Source organism: Phalacrocorax aristotelis, chromosome 2, assembly GCF_949628215.1.
Source record: "Phalacrocorax aristotelis chromosome 2, bGulAri2.1, whole genome shotgun sequence".
NCBI lineage: Eukaryota > Metazoa > Chordata > Aves > Suliformes > Phalacrocoracidae > Phalacrocorax > Phalacrocorax aristotelis.
Window position 1 is genome coordinate 108,378,259 of NC_134277.1, and position 23,089 is coordinate 108,401,347.

General features: G+C 38.0%; 1 long non-coding RNA gene across 1 annotated transcript; it reads left to right on the top strand.

The window, feature by feature from the left end:
* The first annotated feature begins 1,473 nt into the window (after positions 1 to 1,473).
* On the top strand, positions 1,474 to 22,265 carry LOC142053265 (uncharacterized). The gene is made up of 7 exons (XR_012659155.1): positions 1,474 to 1,523; positions 9,617 to 9,652; positions 13,086 to 13,218; positions 13,731 to 13,933; positions 15,942 to 16,012; positions 16,527 to 16,642; positions 20,536 to 22,265. It is a non-coding gene; the product is annotated as an uncharacterized LOC142053265 (long non-coding RNA).
* The last annotated feature ends 824 nt before the right edge of the window (positions 22,266 to 23,089 follow it).

Consider the following 23,089-nt stretch of genomic DNA (forward strand, 5'->3'; position numbering starts at 1 on the left):
GAATGATCATGAATTACCTCTTTTGATAGTTAAACTTTTTTTTTCTTAACCAAATCCCAATGGCTTTTTATATGATCAAAGCTATGAAATTCATCCTTGTGATTTAGCTTAGAACTGTTGTCAGCCTTAGATCCATTTTTCCTGTCTTGTTTGTTCAAACAATTAAAAATAACTGGGTTTTCTATTTAATTTATAATATATCAGACATTTCCTGAGAAGAACCGTCTTAGTGGTTTTGCAACTAGGTATTGAGGAATTAATAGCATTAGGTAAATATCTCAAATACATCTCCACTATCTTAATAGATATCTTTCCCTTACAATACGAATTAACCTCTGAAATGTAATCTTCATACAGCAGAAAAGACTGCACATTGGGTCTATATATTACAGTTCATGTTCCTCTGGAAAGTCACAGGCTAATACTGTGAAATTCCTTTCTTATACTGCTACACTGCCTAATTAGATCGTATATTAACCTGGATGGTAAATAAACAAACTTCTCCAGTTTATAGAAATGGTTGTTAAATATAAGGCTACAAGATTCTAAAATGCAAATACTACCACTATACTGTCTGTTTCTTTAGTGGATTTGTTGAGAAATTTTAATATCATTCTGTTTCATAAGACAAAACAACTTGGGTTGCTGGAAATTAAGCATATGCTTAGCTTTATGTAAACACTTGTCTGATTAAGACTTTGTGAAGCAGCACATTCCAGCAATAAAGGTTGGCTCCCACCCTCATCTTTTGGTCTTTAACACAGGGTAAGAATCAGCTCTTATTACTCATGTTTGTCTAATTATTTTTTGGTTTATACCTGATTAAGATTACACTTGTGAAAAAGCCTAAATCACGTATTAAAACCAGATCAAGCAGTTGTTTTTACCTTTTCTCTACTGCTTTACATATTCTATCCTAATGGAGGAAAAAAAAAAAAAAGGAAAATGTTGCAAAGTATGTGTTTTCCTCCTTTTACATTAAGGCTGTGGCTGTTAAGGGATAATGTGTTTAAGCTGAAAGCTCCTAATAATGCAGAATTGTAATGAAAACTTGTCAAGTGTTTAATAATAATACTAGGCAATTATTATAATGACACTGAGAAAAAGTGATCAAAGCTAATCACAGATACTTTTCCTAGGTCATATACCTCCAAATACTAAATGGTTAAATTGCTGGCCATTAAGCTCCATCTCATTCCTGTTTCTTTGCGCAGAAGTAAAGATGAAGCATTTTGATGAACAACTCAAACAATGCCAGAAACACCATCAAATTTCTTCTGCACCAACAATTCTGTTTCTCCAGGAGCATCTTTTGGTTTGAAACACTAGCTACATTGACAGAAATTATTCCAGTGCATCTCTGATTCAAAGTTTACAAAAGGACTTGTGTTGCTTGTAATAAACCTGTACTTTACTCTTTGCTCCACACTCCCTGGTAAATATTATGAGTACACACATTCAGAATCAGAAGCACAGCAAGAGAAAAATGTGCTATGTCAGTCCTTGCAGAGAACCAGGCTGGGGTAAGCATGCCTAAACAATTCTGGATACTGTTTTTTCCATTTAGCTAGATCCTTGGCAGCCTCTGATGTCAGAAGGAGCCCAGGAAGAGCTGGGGGAAGAAAAGGAAATCTGTTGCACTTGAAGTCACTGCTCCCAGGGCTGGAATGAATCTGGAAAGGGGAATGGGTACTGTGCAGCATACACTCAGACTGCTGAAGATCTCACTACAGCTTTGTCTGTGCTTAAAACTTATTATTTACAATGGGGAAAACATGATTTTTGGAAGGAATTACAAGATTACGGGTATAGTGGGGATTTAGTACCTGATCTGAAAAAAGTAAATTTTTTGGCCAGGGTAATAACAGAAATAGATGCTTAAAACTTTACCTGTGTTCACAGATCTGTTCGTATCAGTGCAGGAGATGTGGTTAATACACTAGTGTTTTATTGCATTTGGAGAGGAAGCACCTTCTAAACTCCACCTAAAGGAAAAAAGACTTTACTCCACCCATTCCATGAAGAAGTTTAGTGTGGAACCATCCCATTTACTGATTTGAATTGTTACTGTTGAGTTCCAGCCACCAGAGGATCATTAAAATGTAAAATGAAACATCACAGTGCCACAGCGTGAGAACTCCATAAATGTCACATCAGAGAACACAGGACTAAAGTAAACTCCAAATTTGTGCTTCCTGTGAGGTCTTAGGCTGCGTTGCATAAGTATAACTTGACTTGATTATAACTACCCTCATCAAAATGGAAATCTAACATTCCAGTATGGAAAAGCAGAAGCCTTCATATGACACTACAGGCTTTTTAGGACCAGTATGTATGTAGATACAGCTACATGTCTATATCTTATTTATAACATATATCTTTTTAATATATATTATATATATACACATATTCAAATACATCAATATAAACAAACATATGATATAGATATTCATAATGTAAATATATGTACATATACATTTTATACTATGAGAAATAGTTGTGTTTGCTAAAATACCTTACTGGAAGTATGTCTTATGGAATGGGTACATTGCCACATAAAACTTTTACTAGGATAATTATAATGTATTTCAATATCAGGGTGAGGTACAAATCAACATCTTTACAGATTTGCTTTTAAAGAATCTTCTGAAAACCCTCATATGTTCAGCTGACTTTTAAGATATACAAATGTGTTAAATGAGTTGTGTTTCATTCTTGAAAATGTTGGTGGTGATTCATGGTCCTTAGCAGAGCACACATATTCATCCTGACAACTCAAGCTGTTCTCACTATTATTCATCACCTATGGAAGATTACGAGCTAAACAAAATGTGCAGGTGACAAAACATGCACATGAGGGACTCTGGAGATGCTTTTTATGTTTCGTGAATGTTTCAGTGTTTCTCCAACATCCTGATAAGTGAATAATATATGTGAAATAATATAAATGAATAATGAGTAAGGTAATAATAAAAGTGAAAAAATACTGTGAATAAATTTGAGAAAAAAAAAAAAGGTATTACACATCTGATCTATTTCAGGGTCAAATCCTCAGGTAGTATAAAATATGATAGTTTACCAAAACAATGTCTCTATAAGTTTTTTTCATTAACATAAATGTTTCATTAATCATAACCAGCTCCATAATCTTGATTATAGAAAAATGTATACATTTGTATAGGTTAGCAAGATTTACCTGTGTCTCACAAATATTTCTGAAAGTTTTGGACTATTGTGAGTTAAGTTTTCAGAACAAATTCTGGCTGACCTGTTGGAGAAAACCTCTTATTTTTCATTAAAGCTAGTTTTTTAATCCTCCAAATATTTCCTAAAAGGGTGCTGGCAAAACACCTTTCTTCATCTCTCAAGCAGCTTGTCTATTTATCCCAGCAACATATCCCAGGACATGTCAGATGTCACATAATTACAGAATCACAGAATGGCTGAAGTTGAAGGGACTTCTGGGGATCACCTTGTCCAAACCATTGTTCAAACTAGGACTTCTAGACTGCTTTCCCTGGACCATGTCCACACAGCTTTTGAACTTCACTAAGGATAGAGGCTCCACAACATCTCTGGGCAATCTGTGCACAGAGAAAAAGTGTTTCCTGATGTTCAGCAGGAACCTCCTGTGTTTCAGTTTGTGCCCATTGCCTCTGGTCCTGCCACTGGGAACCACTGAAAAGAGCCTGGCTCTGTCCTTTTTGCACCCTCCCTTCAGGTATTTATATACATCGATAAGATTCCCCCTGAGCCTTCTCCTCTCCAGGCTGAACAGCCAAAGGTCTTTCAACCTTTCCTCATATCAGAGATGTTCCAGTGCCTCCATCTCCTTCCTGGCCCTTTGTTGGACTGTCTCCAGTATGTCCATGTTTCTCTTGTACTGGGGAACCCAGAACTGGACATAGCACTCCAGGTGTGGCCTCATAGAGTGCTGAGTAGAGAGAGGGTAATATTACCTCCTCCCTTGACCTGCTGGCCAGGACACCATTCACTTTCTTTGTTGAAAGGGCACATTTCTGACTCATGTAAAGATGCATCTTGACTTGCCTGGGAGCATGCTAAGATATAGAAATATATAGACAGGATAGCCCAACCTAGAATATCGTTGCAAAACCTATATATTTACCAACATAGATATATAAGAAATAATGACCGAGTCAGAACTTTAGTTCTAAATATTAGTTATTAAATGACTGTTGATTCAAACTGAATTTTGAAATACGATTCTACTGATAATGCTTCTTATTTCTGTAATGTCTAAAGGTATACAGGAATTTTATAAAAGGACACAGAAAACTTACTGTGTGATGATATCAGGAAAATGGGTACAGAAAAGATAGCCTGTAGAGATATATTTATCTAAGTTGTTTGTAAAAAATCGGATCTATTTTTTAAAATTATGGAAATATAATATAAACTAAAATTAATAAGTTAATACAACAGAAAATTACCTGGATATGGTGGACTGCTTCTGTTACACTGTATACTTGTTTTTCCTATTTAACTCTGCTTTTGAAGAAAGGGTTTAAACTAATCTAGGAGGTTGGATGTGGGGGAACTGGTAACCACTTCTAGGATCCATATTTAGAGCAGCCAGGAGAAATCTAGAACTTGATTTGATCCATGTCATGCAAAGACTGGGACAAAGTCTGCCTCAGAGAGTTTACAATCTAAATAAAAATGACAGACAGCAAGTAGCAAGCACACAATAAGCAGCAAAATGCCTTGGTGTCAGGGTCAATATTATAGTTCAAAGTCCAATACAGTTATCTATTAATGTTCATAGCCATTTTCCAAGCAGACTGTACATAAAAATAATTTACACTGCAGTCTTTCCTTCTATTTATGGATCTACCTCTGATTAAACACAAAGCTGTTTTCAGGTTATCTTTTTTTTAAAAAAAAATCTTCTTGTGAACAGGGTTATTTGTATGTATGTAACATGCAGTTAGATATGAGGTGGCATTTATAGTCACAGGCTGGACAGATTGCACTTAGAACTGGATGAAGAGGGTAGCATGACAGTACAGTAGGATGGGTATGAACCTGACATTTTCAATCTGATAGAAATATTAGAATAACAGTGGTTAAAAAGGGCTTTAGAATGATACAGCAAGACTTAAGTATAGAAAAAAAACCACCAAAAAAGGAGACAGAGAAACAAAATACCTTGTAAGAAATAATGTTGTGATAAAGAGGTGTGGTGACATTTAAGCTAAGGAAAAGCTGAAGACAGTAATAATGCATAAAATAAATAAGAAATTACAGATGTACATATGTATGAATGCACAGCTGTAGTTCTTAACCTTATGTCTATGCTAATTCTTCCCTTATGAAACCATCTTGATTTCTTTTCATAGCTTTGAGTCAAGAGTTCAGTGAGCATACCAACATGCAAAAAATGTTTTAAACTTCATGTTAGACCTACTTATTGCATTAACATGCAGAATAGTTGAAAGAGAATTATGATAACAGAATTAACCTTGATATGAGTTTGAACACTTTTCCTTTACAATCTGTAGGCATAATCTATTTAAATCTTTTCTGTCTACGGAACTAAGACAGTATCCTCACAAAAGGTTATGTAATCAGACATCCCTGAACATTTTAAAGAATAAGCTACAATAAAAATTTGCAGAATGTTATAAATAAATAAGATGAATATAAAAGAACAGCTAGCATTAACTGAAATTTTCTTCTCTCCACCTTGCCGAAATTTTTTTTCCCACAAACTGGTTCTGCAAAGGAAACTGTGTTAGGACAATTCCAAACATTCTTGAAAATTCTTACAGTTTCAAAAACTCTTGTGATTTAAAGTAAATTTTAATGAGGAAAGCAGTAAAATTCCTACTACTTATTAAAAACAGTATTTGTAATTATGATCATTTTTGTTGTATGGAACAGTCCAGAAGTCACCTCCATGTGGTGGTGTCATCCTTCAGCCTATAATAACTGCAAAGACATGTGCAGAAAAATAACAGCAAGGCTGAAACTTTCCTTCCACTAAAACTGATTATTATCATTTAGATATATATTTTTAGACAAAATGATGTTAGTCACTACACTACATAATTTATAAGAATTAAAATAATGAATTTTTAAGAAAATTAACAAAAACATTTTGCATTTCTTTATTACAAATTTTAATATTCAGGGATAATAAAGGTTTTTGGGTTACAGATATCAATTGTAATCAATCTGTGATTGACAAAACTACAAGGAACAGTTTAAAGAAGAATACTATTTTACTGCTAATAGGAAGGGGTAAAAAAATTAAGAGCCGTACAATGCATAAACAATCTAGTACTATTTCTATTCAATTAGAACAGTCCCTGAAGGCAAAGCATGAACATAAGCATTCATCCAGTTCATGAGAGGAGCACACAAAATCCTGGGTCTGACCATTTCTCATTTTACCTCTTGCTGTTCCCTAAACTTACTATTTCTCTAGAGGACAACTAAACTTTGTAAAGCAATCTTCCTGATATGCTTTCTTACAGCAACTCATATTAATGGTGAAAATTTCAGTGTGGAATAAATATTTGGTGTATCTCTCTATGCTATATTTTATTTTGATTTTAACTGATCAAAGAATATGTTATCCAAGAGCAGAATAATCTGACAGTCATAAATGCATGACATTTTATCATTACACTTGTTACAAAATTATCTTAAAACATCATCTTCACTTAATTTAAGAAGTCAGAAGTGTGAAGAGGAAGCAAATCTGCACAATCTAGATCAAATCGAGGCTGACCAGGAAAAGTTCCGAATATAAAACCCACTTATTGAAAAGATTAAGATTTCTCAACTCAAACCTTAAGCTGAAACTAAAAACCTTTTTATTTTTTAGCAGTATTTGGAGACAATAAGACTTCTAATTGGGGAGAAATTTATGTGATTTTGTCATTAGCAGACTAATGAGCTGAAGCTCTCAGGCTCCAGGTGTACCTTTCAAGGGTGAAAAAAACATTATGAAGTCTATGCAACAACTTAGTTTGGAAGTACATGAACTAGGAAAAAATATCTGTGACTGGCTTCAATCACTTTTTGCAGTGTTGTTACAATAATCCCATGTAAATTAGTAGGGGCAAGTGTTGGTGGTTGCTGGAAATGATATGGAGGGACACAGTTCTTTATAGATCAGTAGGATGGCCTTGCTTTTGATCTTATTTTTCTTCAATATAGAACCACAAGAGAAATTTTCTTGCATTCTTTAATAAAATTATGATTTTGAAACCATTCTGATGAAAAGCCATCAACAATAAACATTTTTTGAGGCAGAACACGAAAACAATTCTGAAGTCTCACTGCCTACATTAAGAAGGCAATTTTGACATCACTGAAACCAAAAGGAATTAAAGACCTGGTGATGGAGTTCTATTTTTATTAGAAAAGAGAAAAAAAACCAAACCAAACCAAAAAACCACATACATGGTCTAGAATGAGATTCTTTGATTACTAATTTAAAAAGCAAGCTTTCGAACATGATCTACTTTTCACTTAGCATTTCTATCTCTGGATTTCATTTTTCATAAAGTGCATTTGGAAATACTATTGACAACCAATGATAAAGGCTAAACACAGAGGATAAAGATAATTGACAGTGTTTAAAGTAAACAGATGCATTCCTTTCCTCTGAGGAATCTGCTGCTGCTGTGAATACCGATACATCTTTTGACACTGAAGGTGATGAGTGAGGTGTAATTTCAGATCAAGACAACAGACTACAAGGTCAAAAGCTATCTACTCAAGATAAATCCCATGCCACCATATAGAACTTAAGGACCTTGATTTAGAAATTCAGTAACAGAATAAACAGAGTAGTATTGCTCTATCATTTGTGTGCTCATTTTCTTCCTAAATTTACATCTGAGAGGTGATAGCTACAGTTTAACTTGAGACAAAAGGTAACAGAACAAAATAGGAAAGCCAAGCTGGAGGTCTTGAAATGCCTTTGGATCCTAAGCCATTCAAGTGAGACTTTCCGAGTAGACTCTACTTAGACATACTAAAAGCAAACATTCCATAATGCGTCACTGGTGGATTTGATCATGGTCTCAGCCTCATCTACAGGGAACAGACTGATTTACTGTCAGACTGAGGATCCCTGCTGTGACCTGCTATGGAAAGAAAAAGTTTTGGTAGCTTGCCCTGAGCACTTGAAAAAAGAAACCACAAAGAGAAGGGTACTCTGAACAGCTCTAATAGGAATGATCAGTCCCACTCCCTCTCTCTGTAACAATTGTCAGTGGAGCTCCCCAAGGGATTACCAGCTGTTGCCTCTGTTACACATCTTGTGATATATCTACTCCTGCAGGATCCTGAACAATACCTGTCCTGATCAAAAGTTTTAGAAGGAAAAAGGCAAACAGTATTGGAATTTTTTTATGTAATTATGAAATCTCTTAGCCTCCAAAATGTCTGTTATGGTGCAATACCTGTTGTAGCTTTCATCCTGAGAATATATCCTGAGAATATAAAGATCAGACCCTCCCTTTGTAATCAAGGGGCTCAGACGAATTTTGCTCCCTGTTAACAAGAAATCAGGGTTCACACCAGCAATAAGTGTCGGCAGAGAAGAAACCAAAAGATCAAAAATCACTATACGGCTATTGCAGAATTGCTCACTGAGTTGGCGAAATGTCTCTCCTAGGTAAACAAGAAATTTTTTATCTAAAAGTAAATCTCAGAAGGCAGGTCAGAAAATCCACAGTTGAAAAACTAATCACAAACAGATCATAAAACCCTAATGCACAATAACTGCATGTTAGCTCATTGCTGCATTCAATAACCCCAAAAGAATTGCTAGCAAAATGTACACAGGAGCTTCAGTAATACAGTCAAGTGGCCAGAAACGGAGGGAAAGATAACACAGTATACATATTTCAATAGGGCCTCAAAATTCAGGTTCTGAAACCAGAGTCACCAATCATGAACCACTCTGGCATGTCATTCAGGATCTACACATCATATTCAGTCCTGACAGCAACTGAAGCTGATTAAACTATTTTTAAAATATATGTCCTTAAGCTATTGAGAATCCACAAGCAAGGGACACAGAAAAGAATTCCTGGCATAAAATATGTGAAAATCAGTCTCGTGGAATAGTCTCGTGGAATAGGCAACAGCAAAGATTTCTTATCAAAGTTATCTTCTCATTATAAAAGTAAAAATTAAGATTTAAACAATGCTGAAACAATAAGGATTAAATGCTGTTTGATTACTGGAATTGGCCAAATGTGGCAAGAAATGCTTCTCCATGCTGAGAAAGTGACTTAGCCCCAAGCTGAAGACACAATGAAAGAGCAATTGTTCCCATAACTATGGAAGGTTTGATCCAAGCCATGTGAAAGTTTAAAATGTCCGCTGAGACCAGCATACTTTAGTTAGCTCAGACCTCAAATCCTTGGCTTGTTTATTGAGTCTACCAATTAGGGTGCTAGCTGACAACCACAGTTTTAACCATTAAATTATTCTTAATCTTATTAGGTTTATTAGCCTTATTATCTATATTCCCCTTACTGCTCATGTCCATGTTAAATAAAACCAAGGCTTTAGGCTTTAGGTCTTTGACCTGTTTGGATTTACTGTTTTCTTCTTTCTTTTGTAGCCTCCAGTGGAGATAATCCAGTGCAGTTTGCCTTAGGTAAGGTAAAGTTTCATTTTTGTCTTTGAATGCAAGCATGCTCTCCAGCTGGTTTCTAAAAGTAATCAGAGTTAAAATCAAGAGACTGAAATAGAACTTTTGGAAATTGTTGGGGAAACCGGGATGTAACCTAGGACTACTCTCTTTCCATTGGATTTCTATTTTTCTATATGAAGTTTGCAATTAAACAATAAAATAACAAAGGCTTGGGTTGTTTGTTAGCAGAACACTAACAACCTCTTTCAAGACCAAGTGAAGTACAAATAGACATTTCTCTACCAATCACAGGGCATGTTGGAGTGAAGGTCCTAGAACTGGGTCTGAGAAAAATTAAGTAAAGATTCATTTCAGTTGAACAAGAGGTTGGAAAAGTAACCCACCTACTTCAGTCCAAAATGAACTCCTATGAAAGTTTCTGGAAAAGATTAAAAGGAAAGAAAGAGTTATATTTAAGAATATTATTTCCTGCCCCACTTTTGTCCTGAAACAAAAATTTAGCCTAATAAAGCTCCTTACACTACAAACTTTATAGGGACTTCTGGATGCACTCAATATGTCTTTATTGTTATAGAATCATAGAAGCATTTAGGTTGGAAAAGAACTTTAAGATCATCAAGTCCAGCCATTAACCTAACACTGCCAAGTCCACCACTCAACCATGTACCTAAGCACCACATCTACACATCTTTTAAACAGCCTCAAGGGATAGTGACTCAAACACTTCCATGGGCAGCCTGTTCCAGTGCTTGACAACCCTTTTGGTGAAAAAATTTTTCCTAATATCCAATCTAAACCTCCTCTGACACAACTTGAGGCCATTTCCTCTTCTAGCACTAGTAACTTGGGAGAAGAGACCACCACCCACCTCACTACAACCTTCTTTCAGGTAATTGTAGGGAGCAATAAGGTCTCCCCTCAGCCTTCTCTTCTCCAGGCTAAACAACCGCAGCTCCCTCAGCTGCTTCTCATAAGACTTGTTCTCTAGACCCTTCATCAGCTTTGTTGCCCTTCTCTGGACACGTTCCAGCACCTCAATGTCCTTCTTGTACTGAGGGGCCCAAATCTGTACATGATATTTGAAGTGCGGCCTCACCAGTGCCAAGTACAGGGGGACAATCACTTCCCTGCCTCTGCTGGCCACACTATTCCTGATACAAGCCAGGGTGCTGTTGGCCTTCTTGGCCACCTGGGCACACTGCTGGCTCATTTTCAGGTGGCTGTCAACCAACATTCCCAGGTCCTTTTTCACCAGGTAGGTTTCCATCCACTCTTCCCCAAGCCTGTAGCATTACACAGGGCTGTTGTGACCCAAGTGCAGGACCTGGCACTTGGCCTTGTTAAACCTCATACAATTGGCCTCAGCCCATCGATCCAGCCTATCCAGGTCCCTCTGTAGAGCCCTCCTTCTCTCAAGCAAATCAACACTCCCACCCAGCTTGGTGTCATCTGCAAACTTACTGAGGTTGTACTCAAGCCCCTCACGCAGATAATCGATAAAGATATTAAATAGAACTCACCCCACTACTAAGTCCTGGGGAACACCACTTGTGACCAGCTACTAACTGGATTTATCCCCATTCACCACAGCTCTTTGGGCCCAGCCATCCAGCCATTTTTTTAGCTAGCGAAGAGTACACCCATCCAAGCCATGAACAGCCAGTTTCTCCAGAAGAATGATATGGGAAACAGTGTCAAAGGCTTTACTAAAGACCAGGTAAACAAGATCCACAGCCTTTCCTTCACCTACTAGGTGGGTCACCTTGTCATAGAAGGAGATCAGGTTAGTCAAGCAGGACCTGCCTTTCATGAACCCATGCTGAGTGGGCCTGTACGTGTCGCATGATGGCATTCAAGATGATCTGCTCCATAACCTTCCCCAGCACTGATGTCAGACTGACAGGTTTGTAGTTCCCTGGATCCTTCTTCTAACTATTCTTCTAGATGGGTGTCACAATTGCTAACTTCCAGTCAACTGGGACCTCCCCAGTGAACCAGGAGTGCTGATAAAGGATTGAAAGTGTCTTGGTGAGCACTTCCACCATCTCCCTCAGTTCCCTTGTGTATCACAGAATGTTAGGGGTTGGAAGGGACCTCTGGAGATCATCTTGTCCAAATCCTCTGCTTGAGCAGGCACATCTAGAGCAGAGTACACAGGGTGCATCTCCAGGGAAGGAGACTCCACAACCTCCCTGGGCAGCCTGTTCAACTGCTCTGTCACCCTCACAGGAAAGAAGTTCTTTCTCATATTGAGGTGGAACTTCCTGTGTTCCAACTTGTGCCCATTGCCCCTTGTCCTGTCATTGGACATTCCTGAAGAGAGTGCAGTCCCATTGTCCTGACACCTACCTGACACCTACCCTTTAGTTATTTATAAGTATTGATGAGATTCCCCTCAGTCTTCTCCAGGATGAAAAAAAACAAGTCTCTCAGCCTTTCCTCATAAGGGAGATGCTCCAGTGTCCTGATCATCTTCATAGCTCTCCGCTGGACTTGCTCAAACACTTCCCTGTCCTTCTTAAACTGGTGGGCCCAAAACTGGACACAGTACTCCAAATGTGGTCTCACTAGGGCAGAGTAGAGGGGGAGGATAACCTCCCTCGACATGCTGGCCAACCCAGGATACCATTTGCCTACTCGGCCACAAGGGCACATTGCTGGCTCAGGGTCAGCTTGCTGTCTACCAGTACTCCCAGGTCCTTCTCAACAGAGCTGCTTTCCAGCAGGTCAGCCCCCAACCTGTACTGGTGCCTGGGGTTGTTCCTCCCCAGGTGCAGGACCTTGCACTTGTTTTTGTTGAATTTCATCAGGTTCCCCTCAGCCCAGCTCTCCAGCCTCTCCAGGTCTCGTTGGATGGCAGCACAGCCTTCTGGTGTATCAGTCACTCCTCCCAGCTTGGCAACATCAGAAAATTTGCTAAGGGTACACTCCATCCCTTCGTCCAGGTCATTGCTGGATATATTGAACAGGATGGGACCCAGCAGAGACCCCTAGGCAACACTGCTATTTATGGGCCTTCATCCAGACTCTGCTCTGTTGATCACCACCCTCTGAGTTCTGTTGTTGAGTCAGTTCTCTATCCACCTCACTGTCCTCTCATTTAACCCACACTTTGTAAGCTTACCTATGAGGATGTTATGGGAGACATTGTTGAACAGTTTACTGAAGTCGAGGTAAACAACAACCACTGCTCTCCTTTCATTGACTCAGCCAGTCACACCATCATAGAAGGCTATCGAGTTGGTCAAGCATGACCATCCCTTGGTGAATTCATGCTGACTACTTCTGATAACCTTTTCCTCTACATGCCTGGAGATGACCTCCAGGGTGAACTTTCCCGCGATGGAGGTGAGACTGCCTGTTCTATCGTTTCCTGGGTCCTCCTTCCTGCCCTTTTTGAAGACTGGAGTGACATTTGCTTTCCTCCTGTCCTCAGGCACCTCTCCTGTCCTCCATGACCTTTCAAAGATGACGGAGAGTGGCCCAGCAAGAACACCTGCCAGCTCCTTCAGCACTCGTGGATGTATCGCATCAGGGCCCATGGAATTGTGAGCATCCAGTTTGCACAGGTGATCTCTGACCCAATCCTTCTCAACCAAGGGGAAGTCCATTTCTCTCCAGACTTTTTTTTTCTCTGGGGGCTGAGATGTCTAAGGGCCAGACTTAGCAGTAAAGACTGAGGCAAAGAAGGCATTCAGTAACTCCGCCTTCTCTGCATCCTGCTCCACCAGGGCCCCTTCCTTGTTCAGCAGTGGGACCACTGTATCCCCAGTCTTCCTTTTCCTGCTGATGTATTTAAAGAAGCCCTTCTTGTTATCCGTGACATGCCTTGCCAGATTTAATTCCAAGTGGGCCTTGGCCTTCCTTGTTGCATCTGTGCATACCCTGACAACATTCCTATATTTGTCCCAAGTAGCCAGTCCCTTTTTCCACATACTGTGTGTTTCATTGTCAAGTTTTGAATTATTCAAGCTAAAGTGCCATTGAACCATACCCTTGTGGATCTTGGTACTATCAGGTTTGTCAAATATGTAATTCTTCCATTTAAGTTTCACTAGAAGCTTTTTGCTGATCCATGCAGGTCTCCTGGCTCCTTTGCCTGACTTCTTCCTCCTGGGGATGCACCGATCTTGAGCTTGGAGGAAGTGGACCTTGAAAATTGACCAGCTCTTTTGGACCCCATCCAAGATGCATAGCTGCATGGCAGTGATCTCCCCTTGAGCAGGGACGTGTCTCAAAGTTGCTTCTCAAGACAGAGAGACCTTTTACCAATGGCAATCTTGAGTAAGAAACTAATAGCATGTATAAATTTGTAGTATGGCAAGTTTAATTTGTGACTTGGTAACTTTGATTTGTGACTTGGTAAATTTGATTTGTGTCTTGGTAGTTTTGACTGTTATTCAAATGATTGTGCCATACAGAAATAGAGTGAACCTTGCCATTGAAATTTAAGTTGCACTTTTACAACATTATATTATAGCCACTTTTGCAAATACCTTTGGCAGCAGTTCTTTAAGCTAAATCACCCGTTCACAACAGTGTGCTACTTCATTATGACACCACAACACTGCATTATACTCTGCACACAGACAAAAACCTAAGAACAATAACAACACAAAATCCCAGTTCCCTTGCAGAATTCTTCTACTGTGCAATGACACTCTTCTGTTTTAAAGATAATTTATGATAATGGCCTTCTAGTCTTTCCTGAATGAGGTTCACTAAGGTCTAGCAGACTTCAGTAGAATTTTTGTAATTTCCATAATGTTATATATTTTGGATCCAAAAATTAGCTGCTAATGTGACAGAAATATTAACAAGTTACAGCTCATATCTTCAGTCTTATTACTGTACCATATTATGCTACAATATTTTTTTCCCACAAATTCATCATTTTTCCTCTCTCCATTGCTATGTCATGAAATTCACAAGATTAAAAATAAAGTCTATATCAATTCAGGAAAAAATATCTTAACCTTCTATTAAATTGGCTTTAATTTCTTTCTCTGCTCTCCCAGTTATTGGTCTATTATTTAACATATTATCTGTATTATACTCTTATTAGAGTGTGTAGGTATGGTTCATGAACACATGTTTTTTGTGGATCTATTTCTTTGTGGGTTTTCTTCTAATGCAGATGCCAGTCCTGCAGACAGAACACACACATCCATGCACATGCACTCTTGATTTATTTGATTAGCTTTTCTAGCCTCCCAGCTATTCATATTCCAAGTACCTCTTTGCTTTCTTAGACTGGGGACAGTAAGACACATTTGGATATGATTAGGCTTTTTAAAAATAGATTCCATAATAAACAAATGTAAAAGGTATATTTTTTTCTCTGCAAAGGGGGAAAGACTGATTCTGTTCAAAGTTTCCAGAATGGAAACTTTTTCCAATAAACATAGAAGCCAGACTGAATAAATCAACTGGTCTTCATCTTTTTGCTTAGTACTTAATGTATTCCTCCTGTGTTTGTATGATAAAGACCATTTATTGGACATCAGTACCAAAATTATACCAGTTTTGATGTTGGATCCTAAGACTGTCATCTAGTAAGAAACAAACAAAGAGTATCTGTGAGCAGCTGACCAATAAATTGGACTTCATCACAAATTCAATACCATCCAGCGAAGCATTGGGATATTGCTGGCTTCAATTTATGAAAAAGGATTTTTACAGATAGTGTGCCAATCATCCAAAAGGATGGTTGAAAATTACTGTTGGATTGGCATATTAATGATCACAGGAGACCAATGTAAATGTCATGAACTATTGGGAAAGAATAAACCGAGCATTAATACTACTCCTCATCTGTTCCCAGTGTGCACAGATAAAAATTTTATCACAACAAACAGCATGGTACTTTGCATGAATTATTAAATCATATGCATACAAGAGGGTTCATAATTAAACAGAAAGACTTACTGAGGATTATCATAACTGACAATGTCTAGAGCCTGCAAAGTCCAGCTATAAGTCAAGAGACTAATGTGTATGATTGCTTTTAATTTGTACAACAATTTGTGCGTTATTAACTTATAACACTTTTAGATATTTCCACAGGGGAGTAGAATGTACAATTAGTCTTTCAGTATGTGTATGTCAAACATGAATAATAAATATTGAACATATAGCATTATTTATATGCAATCACTTTCATCTGTCATAATACAAATAACTTCATTACAATTAGCTATTTAATGCAGAAATTCAGTTTAAACTAAATGTTGTCCTTTGTGCATTATTATGTATGAGCCCTTCTAATTTGCCTTCTGTTTTACATTTTTAGGCACAGAATCACATGCTTGCAACTCCCAAGGGCTTATTTTGTATTTCAGTGATGAACAATTCAGCCTTAAGGTACTTAATTCAGATTATAAATCCTGTGACATTTAGAATAATACTGGAGGTTCCTATCCAGCCAATTACATGTGCAAAGTCTTACAGCGTGCTAATGTGTGCAGAAGGTCAGTAGCTCTCCTTTCTTACCGGCCTCCACCCATAAGGAAAATAAAGAATGTAGTTGACAGAAACAAGTAAAAGTTTTCAACTACTTACCACTTTCTCTCATAATCTGAGATACAGGGAGGTGCCATACAGCTTTATGTTAACTCTCATCTTCATATCTTATTTACCGTAACTGAATAGGTCGCATTGTTCTTCCCCTGCATATTGGTTTTGTGCAATGCTGAAGCTGTTAAATAGCTGTCATTATTGTCAATGAAAAAAAAAAAAGAGTAAAAGTGCATGGTCTGTGGGATAAAATCATGAAAGAACCTAGGTCTGAGATCCCCAGCATGAAACTCTCAAAGGGCCAAGTTTTGCATCTGTCTCTGAAATGCCTAAAAGCCAGTACTCATACTGTGAAATACAGTTTCAGGATCCTAACTGGACACTCAGCCATTGCAGGACTGGAGAATTTCTGCAGCATATGTGGCATAACCACACACCTGGAGAATTTTGTCTTTTTACTTTGAAGTAGCCTCGTAGGTAAGCATATAGGAAGCTTCCAGAATTAAATTCTTCATCTGTGTCTAACTCTATACAAAAATTATATTGTGCTTTCTTTCTCTTTGAAAACTACTCATTACTGTGTTTTATGATTTTCCTGCATTACTTTGGTTTGAGAAGTTCCTTGACAGTTATTCATTTAATATATCACACAAAGTTAGTCACATTTAAGTTCTTTACTGTCTTGGCATACAAACCTAAATTCAAATTTTAAAGCAAATTTTTTAACTTTGCAAAGTGCTTTCACATCCCAGTATAGTACTAGAAATCTTACTGTTACTTAGAAAGTCCTAAAGAATTCAGATTCAAGCTAAACAGGACAACAAAAGCTTTCAGATAGATGACTAAGTTCCTATCTGATACTGAATAGCATTTAAATAGGAAATTGTACTGAAGTTAATCCAACTGCACCTAAACTGAGATTACCCCTATAGATATGATCTACAGAAATAAATTTTTAAAAGTGTCTGAGTTTCTATGAGCATATTTTTTACTAATTACCCCAGACAAGTGGTAGCTATGATAAAATAAGGAAATTTTATATCTAGTTCTGCTGCTTAACATTGCTATGGAGAAATTTAATTTCATTTGTCTGTACACTGATTTCTCTTTTTGTCCTGCTCTGTGATATCTGTTTAGCTCAGCTTTAACTCTGGACTGTCTTTTATTATTAGATTGTGAGGAGCTTAGCATAAGGAAGCCCAAGACTTTCAAACATCTGAAGTGCAATTAGAATTAAATAAAAGTATATTTTTTCCTCACGTTCACAACCCCAAAACTTAGAAGTAATGCATTAGTAAAATGATAATATGAATTGTTTCAAATATCTTGTTAAATGAGCAAAGCTGATTACTCTTTCTTTTTTCAGTATTGCACTGAAATAGAAGCTGTTGTGGTTTTTTAATTTTTATTTTCTGATGTGTATTTATATCACAAACTACATCATTAGAGGCTGTGCCTGAGGTCAAGAACTATTATTTGTTTTTAGTAAAAAGACTATTTCAGTGCAGTTGCTATTAAACTGTAATACTGTTTCCTTCTGATGAATAAAAGGACTATATACAACTCAGCATCTATTCCTATATTCCTTTGAAAATAAAGGTACTTCAGTCCCATGTATTTTGCAATGTTAAGGGGTTAATTGCGCTAGTGCAATCAAATCAAGTATAATTGAATAACTGAAGGAGAAATCTTTATCTGCCTGGGTTTATAGGATTTTATAAAGCAAACAGTTTATGCTCTTGAATAAAATATCTGTCTCACACAGGCAAGAAAAAAATCTATATGGGAGTCAAAAGGTAAAGATTAGTCATGTAAGGAAAAAAAGATGCTTAGTCATACAGGCAGACAATTTAAATCAGTATTATGGACTTTCTTATGCATTTTGATGCAAAAAATTTCCCATAATTTGCATTTTATAGTAAAATCAGCTTTGGTTTCACTGTATGTACATGTATTTTGAGCTTGACTCTAATGTGACTCATGAAAAAGCTTCTTGTTTAATAACCTTGAACTTGTCTAAGCAGCAACCGCTAGCATCCAAAATGGTATCATACCTACTAAAATGAAAATTAACACCCTCCAATTGCAAACAAAGATGACTTCATACACATGTTAAAGTATAGCAAGATCTTAAAAAACCCTGACTCTTCAGAGAAGTCTTGCACAATAGGTACTGACTTGTTTGTTGAGCATTCTTTCCTCATTCCTTTATAATGCAAGTATTTCTGTGGTAGTTTCAATGCTTTACCATATCAATTTCTCTAAAACAAATAAAGGAAGTTCTACTCCCTATCACTGGATGTCTATAGTTGCCATCTTTCATGAAGTTATGGCATGGGTGCAAACTGTGTTTCTCACATGTATTTATTTTTTATTAATTTTTTAATCTTTTTGTTTTGATAGCACAAGGTGAATGGCATGAGTTTAAACAGGTAGTGGACTTACATTTCAGCTCCACCAGTGTGCTAATATTGGAGGGTACATATCTAAGACTTTTCAGGGCATCTTGGAGCTTGGGTGCTGAGTGTTTTTTCTTTCAATGTGTGAAAGATACTTCAGGGTGAGGTGGGTTGAATTGGGATATGGTCAATCTAGCAGCAACAAACAAAGGTGTATATATTATTAATTCCACTTCCACAGCAAGAGGTCAGCATATCTATATGGAAGTTAAAGGGAGGGGAATTGAAAAAAATTATGGTCTATCACTAGACAATAATATGTATGCAGGAGTAATTGAGAAATTACATGTAGATAAGGTTTCTTTAACGGAAAGTTAGTACAAAATACATAAACACAAAGAAAACATAGAACAGAATCATCTCACTCAAACAATCCAACTAATGATAACTGCAAGTTGCATTGTGTCAACTTAGACTCATCTCACCTAAGACAGAGAATAGATATTTGGGGTTTTTAGCTGCAGTGTCTCTCCCAGGCTGTATGGCTTAGTGTTACACTTTAGTCGTCTAGATCTTCATCCAAAGAACGATGCCCCTTTTAGACTTCCCCGGATACTTAGCCGCATCAGATTTCCAGGACATTTTGATGGCATTCTTCTCACAGTATCCTCTGCATTTTCCCTCCTGCTCAGTGCTACACTGTAACTTTTGGTACCCTTTTGTTGGGCACACAGGCAATTTCTGACAACCCTGATAAAAAGTATGTCTAAGGAAGCAGCGAAATTTCTAAGAAGAGGCAGTACCAACCTCACAGTTAAAACAGCTCACCATCCCCTGTGTGCCAGATCAAGGCCATAATGTATCGGGGTATATAATGCCTATCTGTTCTGTTACTGAGTCTGGAATGGCAATGCTGATCAGAGGGGAATTGTTCTTTGGTGTTGTCCATCACTATCAGGACAGCAGTGTCTCACACATGACATTCACTACGCTTTGATGGTGTTGGTGGTATAAGAAACAGGCATGAAGCTGCATTCAGAGTGTTACAAGAAAAATACAATACAGGCGAAGCAGCTGAAGGATGAGAAGCCACAGGCGACTCCCCACTGCTTCCATCTTTAAAAGCACCCTCTGAGAAAAGGATGCACTGCAAGTGGCCCATCTAAAAGCCTTCTTCAAAAAATTCAGTATCAAGAGCATCCTTTACAAGATATGAATGAATGTATGCCCTGATTTTATTCCAATAGTTCATTAATTAAAGTAATCACAAAGGGTTATTATTTTAAGGAAAATACAAAGAAAAGATGATCTTTCCTCCTTAAAGAGGAAAGGTACCTTGTATTATCTTGTAGAGGAAAGACAGCCATAGGGCTGGCCACTAACTGTGGATTTATCAGCATGAACTTTAGCACTCCTATCTGTGCTATGTCTTGAATGAAAAATGTTCATCAATACTAACAGATTTCTACCCTGAGGCAGAACTTTGTCAGGTAGGAGTTCGTATTTGCTCCTAGTTTGGAGATAAGGCCTTCTGTTTCGTTTTTCTCATGTTTTACCTATGCTCTGAGCAGTTGGCATGCCATAGGTCTCAATCTTCTTAACAGGAAAACAGGTACAGGGATTCCCAATTAGCAAATGTGTCTGTTGTACCTTGTACAAAATGCAGTTCAGGAATACAAATCTTAATTGCTCTTCCTGACCAAGAGTAGTAGTGAGTAGTGAGTGAGTAGTGAGTTAGTAGTGAGAAAGGGAGGGAGGAAGATGATCTTTCCAGTTTAGGATCCTTATTCACACTTCTGTAGTGGACAGCAAGTGTCAAGGAAAATTCTATGCCACTGCACAACTCTACCCATAGCTTTCAATAATCTTTGTCCTCCAGCCAGGTTACTCTGTTTTTCTGAGGAACACCAAAGTATGGGATATACTACAGGTTTATTTATTCCTAATTTATTCCTGACATTTACTTCCCAGGCAGAACATTGAGAATTGGACAGAAGGCTGATTGTGCACATCTCCATGATGGGAAGGTGAAGAAGAGGGACAGTACAGCAGCAAGAAAAAGAAAAAATCAAAACAAAACCCAACAAGAATGACAACAAGAACAAAGGCAACCCTATCCAAAGATCCATACCTGACATACATCTGTGAGAGGTGGAGTCCAGATGGCTAATCATAGGCTTCTAACAGATTTTCAGCTCAGGCAAAGATCTATGAGACTTGAGCTAATTAAGCACCTTAGGTAAACAGGGCTGAAGCGGTATGTTTCTCACACAATCATTACATGAATAATATATTTATCTAAAGGCAAAGAGAAGGAGAACACCCCAGGGAGAGGTAGGGAAGTTTCCTAGGACACCGGCAGAAACAGGAAGACCAAGTACTTTGTGTGAACCGCTACAATCTTGTCAGGCCTTAAAGCAAGATTGCAAAAAGACACATTTTGGGCCTAACTGTGTTGGGAAGTAAATGAAAGGTAGAAGACTACTGACTGTTACAAGACCTCAAGAAGTGATGGAGAACTACGCCGGGAAACAGCTGTCAGAGGAGCAGTTAAAATGAAAAGAGAAGTCAGATCCACAGACTCTGCTTGCTAATGTCCTGATAATCACAGTGCTGTGTCTAGGTTCATAAGATCAAACCCTTCCTGATGCAGAAAACAACAACCATTTGAGAGGGAGAGATCACAAAATTGTTGATGTGGACATGCCCATGAGACTTTTCAAATGTTGTTGATGATGAGAGAACAGATTCACACTACAAAATGAGCTCCTTATTGACATCCCAGCCCTTCCTCACTTCCTTGCCCTGTCTTGCATTCAAAGCCAGAAAAGCAGGTTTTGAAGAGTCACCACAGGGGACTGGGAAGAAACTGTCTTTCCCAACAATCCATTACAAGATAGCCTGAGGCGACTTTCTTAGGTCAAATGAAATCAGGAGTCCAAGGATCTATGGTTCAGTTCTGCATCATATACACTTTAAAAATGTAATATAATCTTATTTTGTCAAGTGAAAGAAACGTGACCAGCTGTATATTTCCTGTGTCTTGATTTCTTTTAAATCAAAAGGCAAGATTTCAATGTCATAAAAGGGATTCATCCTTTTAAAAAGATTGCAAAACCTCCTGTGTGCACTGCTTCTACGCCAAGCTCATCTCAAGTTAATGGGTTTCTCTGTGGTGTGGATGATTGGCATAAAGGGAAAAAGGTAGAAGATGGAAGAAGGTGAGAATTAGATGCCTAGCTTGTAGTGGGTAAATCCTACTTATTTGTGTGGGAGATAAATTATACACTCCAGACTAAAATTTTTGGCTAGAAAACAGCATAACTTCTAGGACGTAGATCTCGTGAATTTTGGAGTTGATGTAACTACAGCATGGGATGCTGTTTTCCCATCTTTCACAGGCATCTGCTTTAGGAAACCATTGCAATTTACTGTAGGTAAAATATCCAGAAGGTGATAGGACTTAATGGGAAATACACCAGAATTAGACAGTCTCAGATAGGATCACAAGGTGAATATCGATGAATAACACACTCCTCCTTTATGGACTGGCTATTTGCTATTACAGGAGACAAAAAAAAATTCAAACTTTAACACCTATGAAATGAAATAAATGTCTATTTTTTCTCAGTTATTTCTTTCTTCCATCTGTGTCGTGGTTTAACCCCAGCCAGCAAATAAGCACCACACATATGCTTTCTCACTCCCCCTTAGTGGGATGGGGGTTAGAATTGGAAGAGTAAAAGTGAGAAAACCCATGGGTTGAGATAAAGACAGTTCAAGAGGTAAAGCAAAAGCCTCACATCCAAGAAAAGAAAAACAAGGAATTCATTCACTACGCCCCATCGTCAGGCAGGTGCTCAGCCATCCCCAGGAAAGCAGGGCTCCATCACATGTAACGGTTACTTGGGAAGACAAAGGCCATCACTCCGAACGTCCCCCTCTTCCTTCTTCTTCCCCCAGCTTTAAATGCTCACATGATGTCATGTGGTATGGAATATCCCTTTGGTCAGCTGGGGTCAGCTGTCCCAGCTGTGTCCCCTCCCAGCTTCTTGTGCACCCCCAGCCCACTCACTGGTGGGGTGGGGTGAGAGACAGAAAAGTCCTTGACTCTGTGGAAGCTCTGCTCAGCAGTAACCGTCCTGTATTATCAACACTGTTTTCAGCACAAATACAAAAGATAGCCCTATACTAGCTACTGTGAAGAAACTTAACTTTATCCCAGCCAAAACCAGCACAATCTGCTACAGCTTCTCAAATATTTCATATTAGATTTCCTTCATCAAGTGAATTTTTGATTAGCCACCCAGTTGATATCTATCAGAATATGTCTAGAGCCAGCTATTATACCTGAATTTCTTGAAGAAAAATCTCTGACCTCTCTCAATTTCTTTCTTTCTTTCAGACTGGCTTTTCTATATAAACATTACTCAACTTACCTGAAAATAAATGGCTTATTAGGTGGTATTAAAAGTCTAATTTCAGCCATCACCCTGCAACAAATTGAGGCTTTTCCTCAATATTC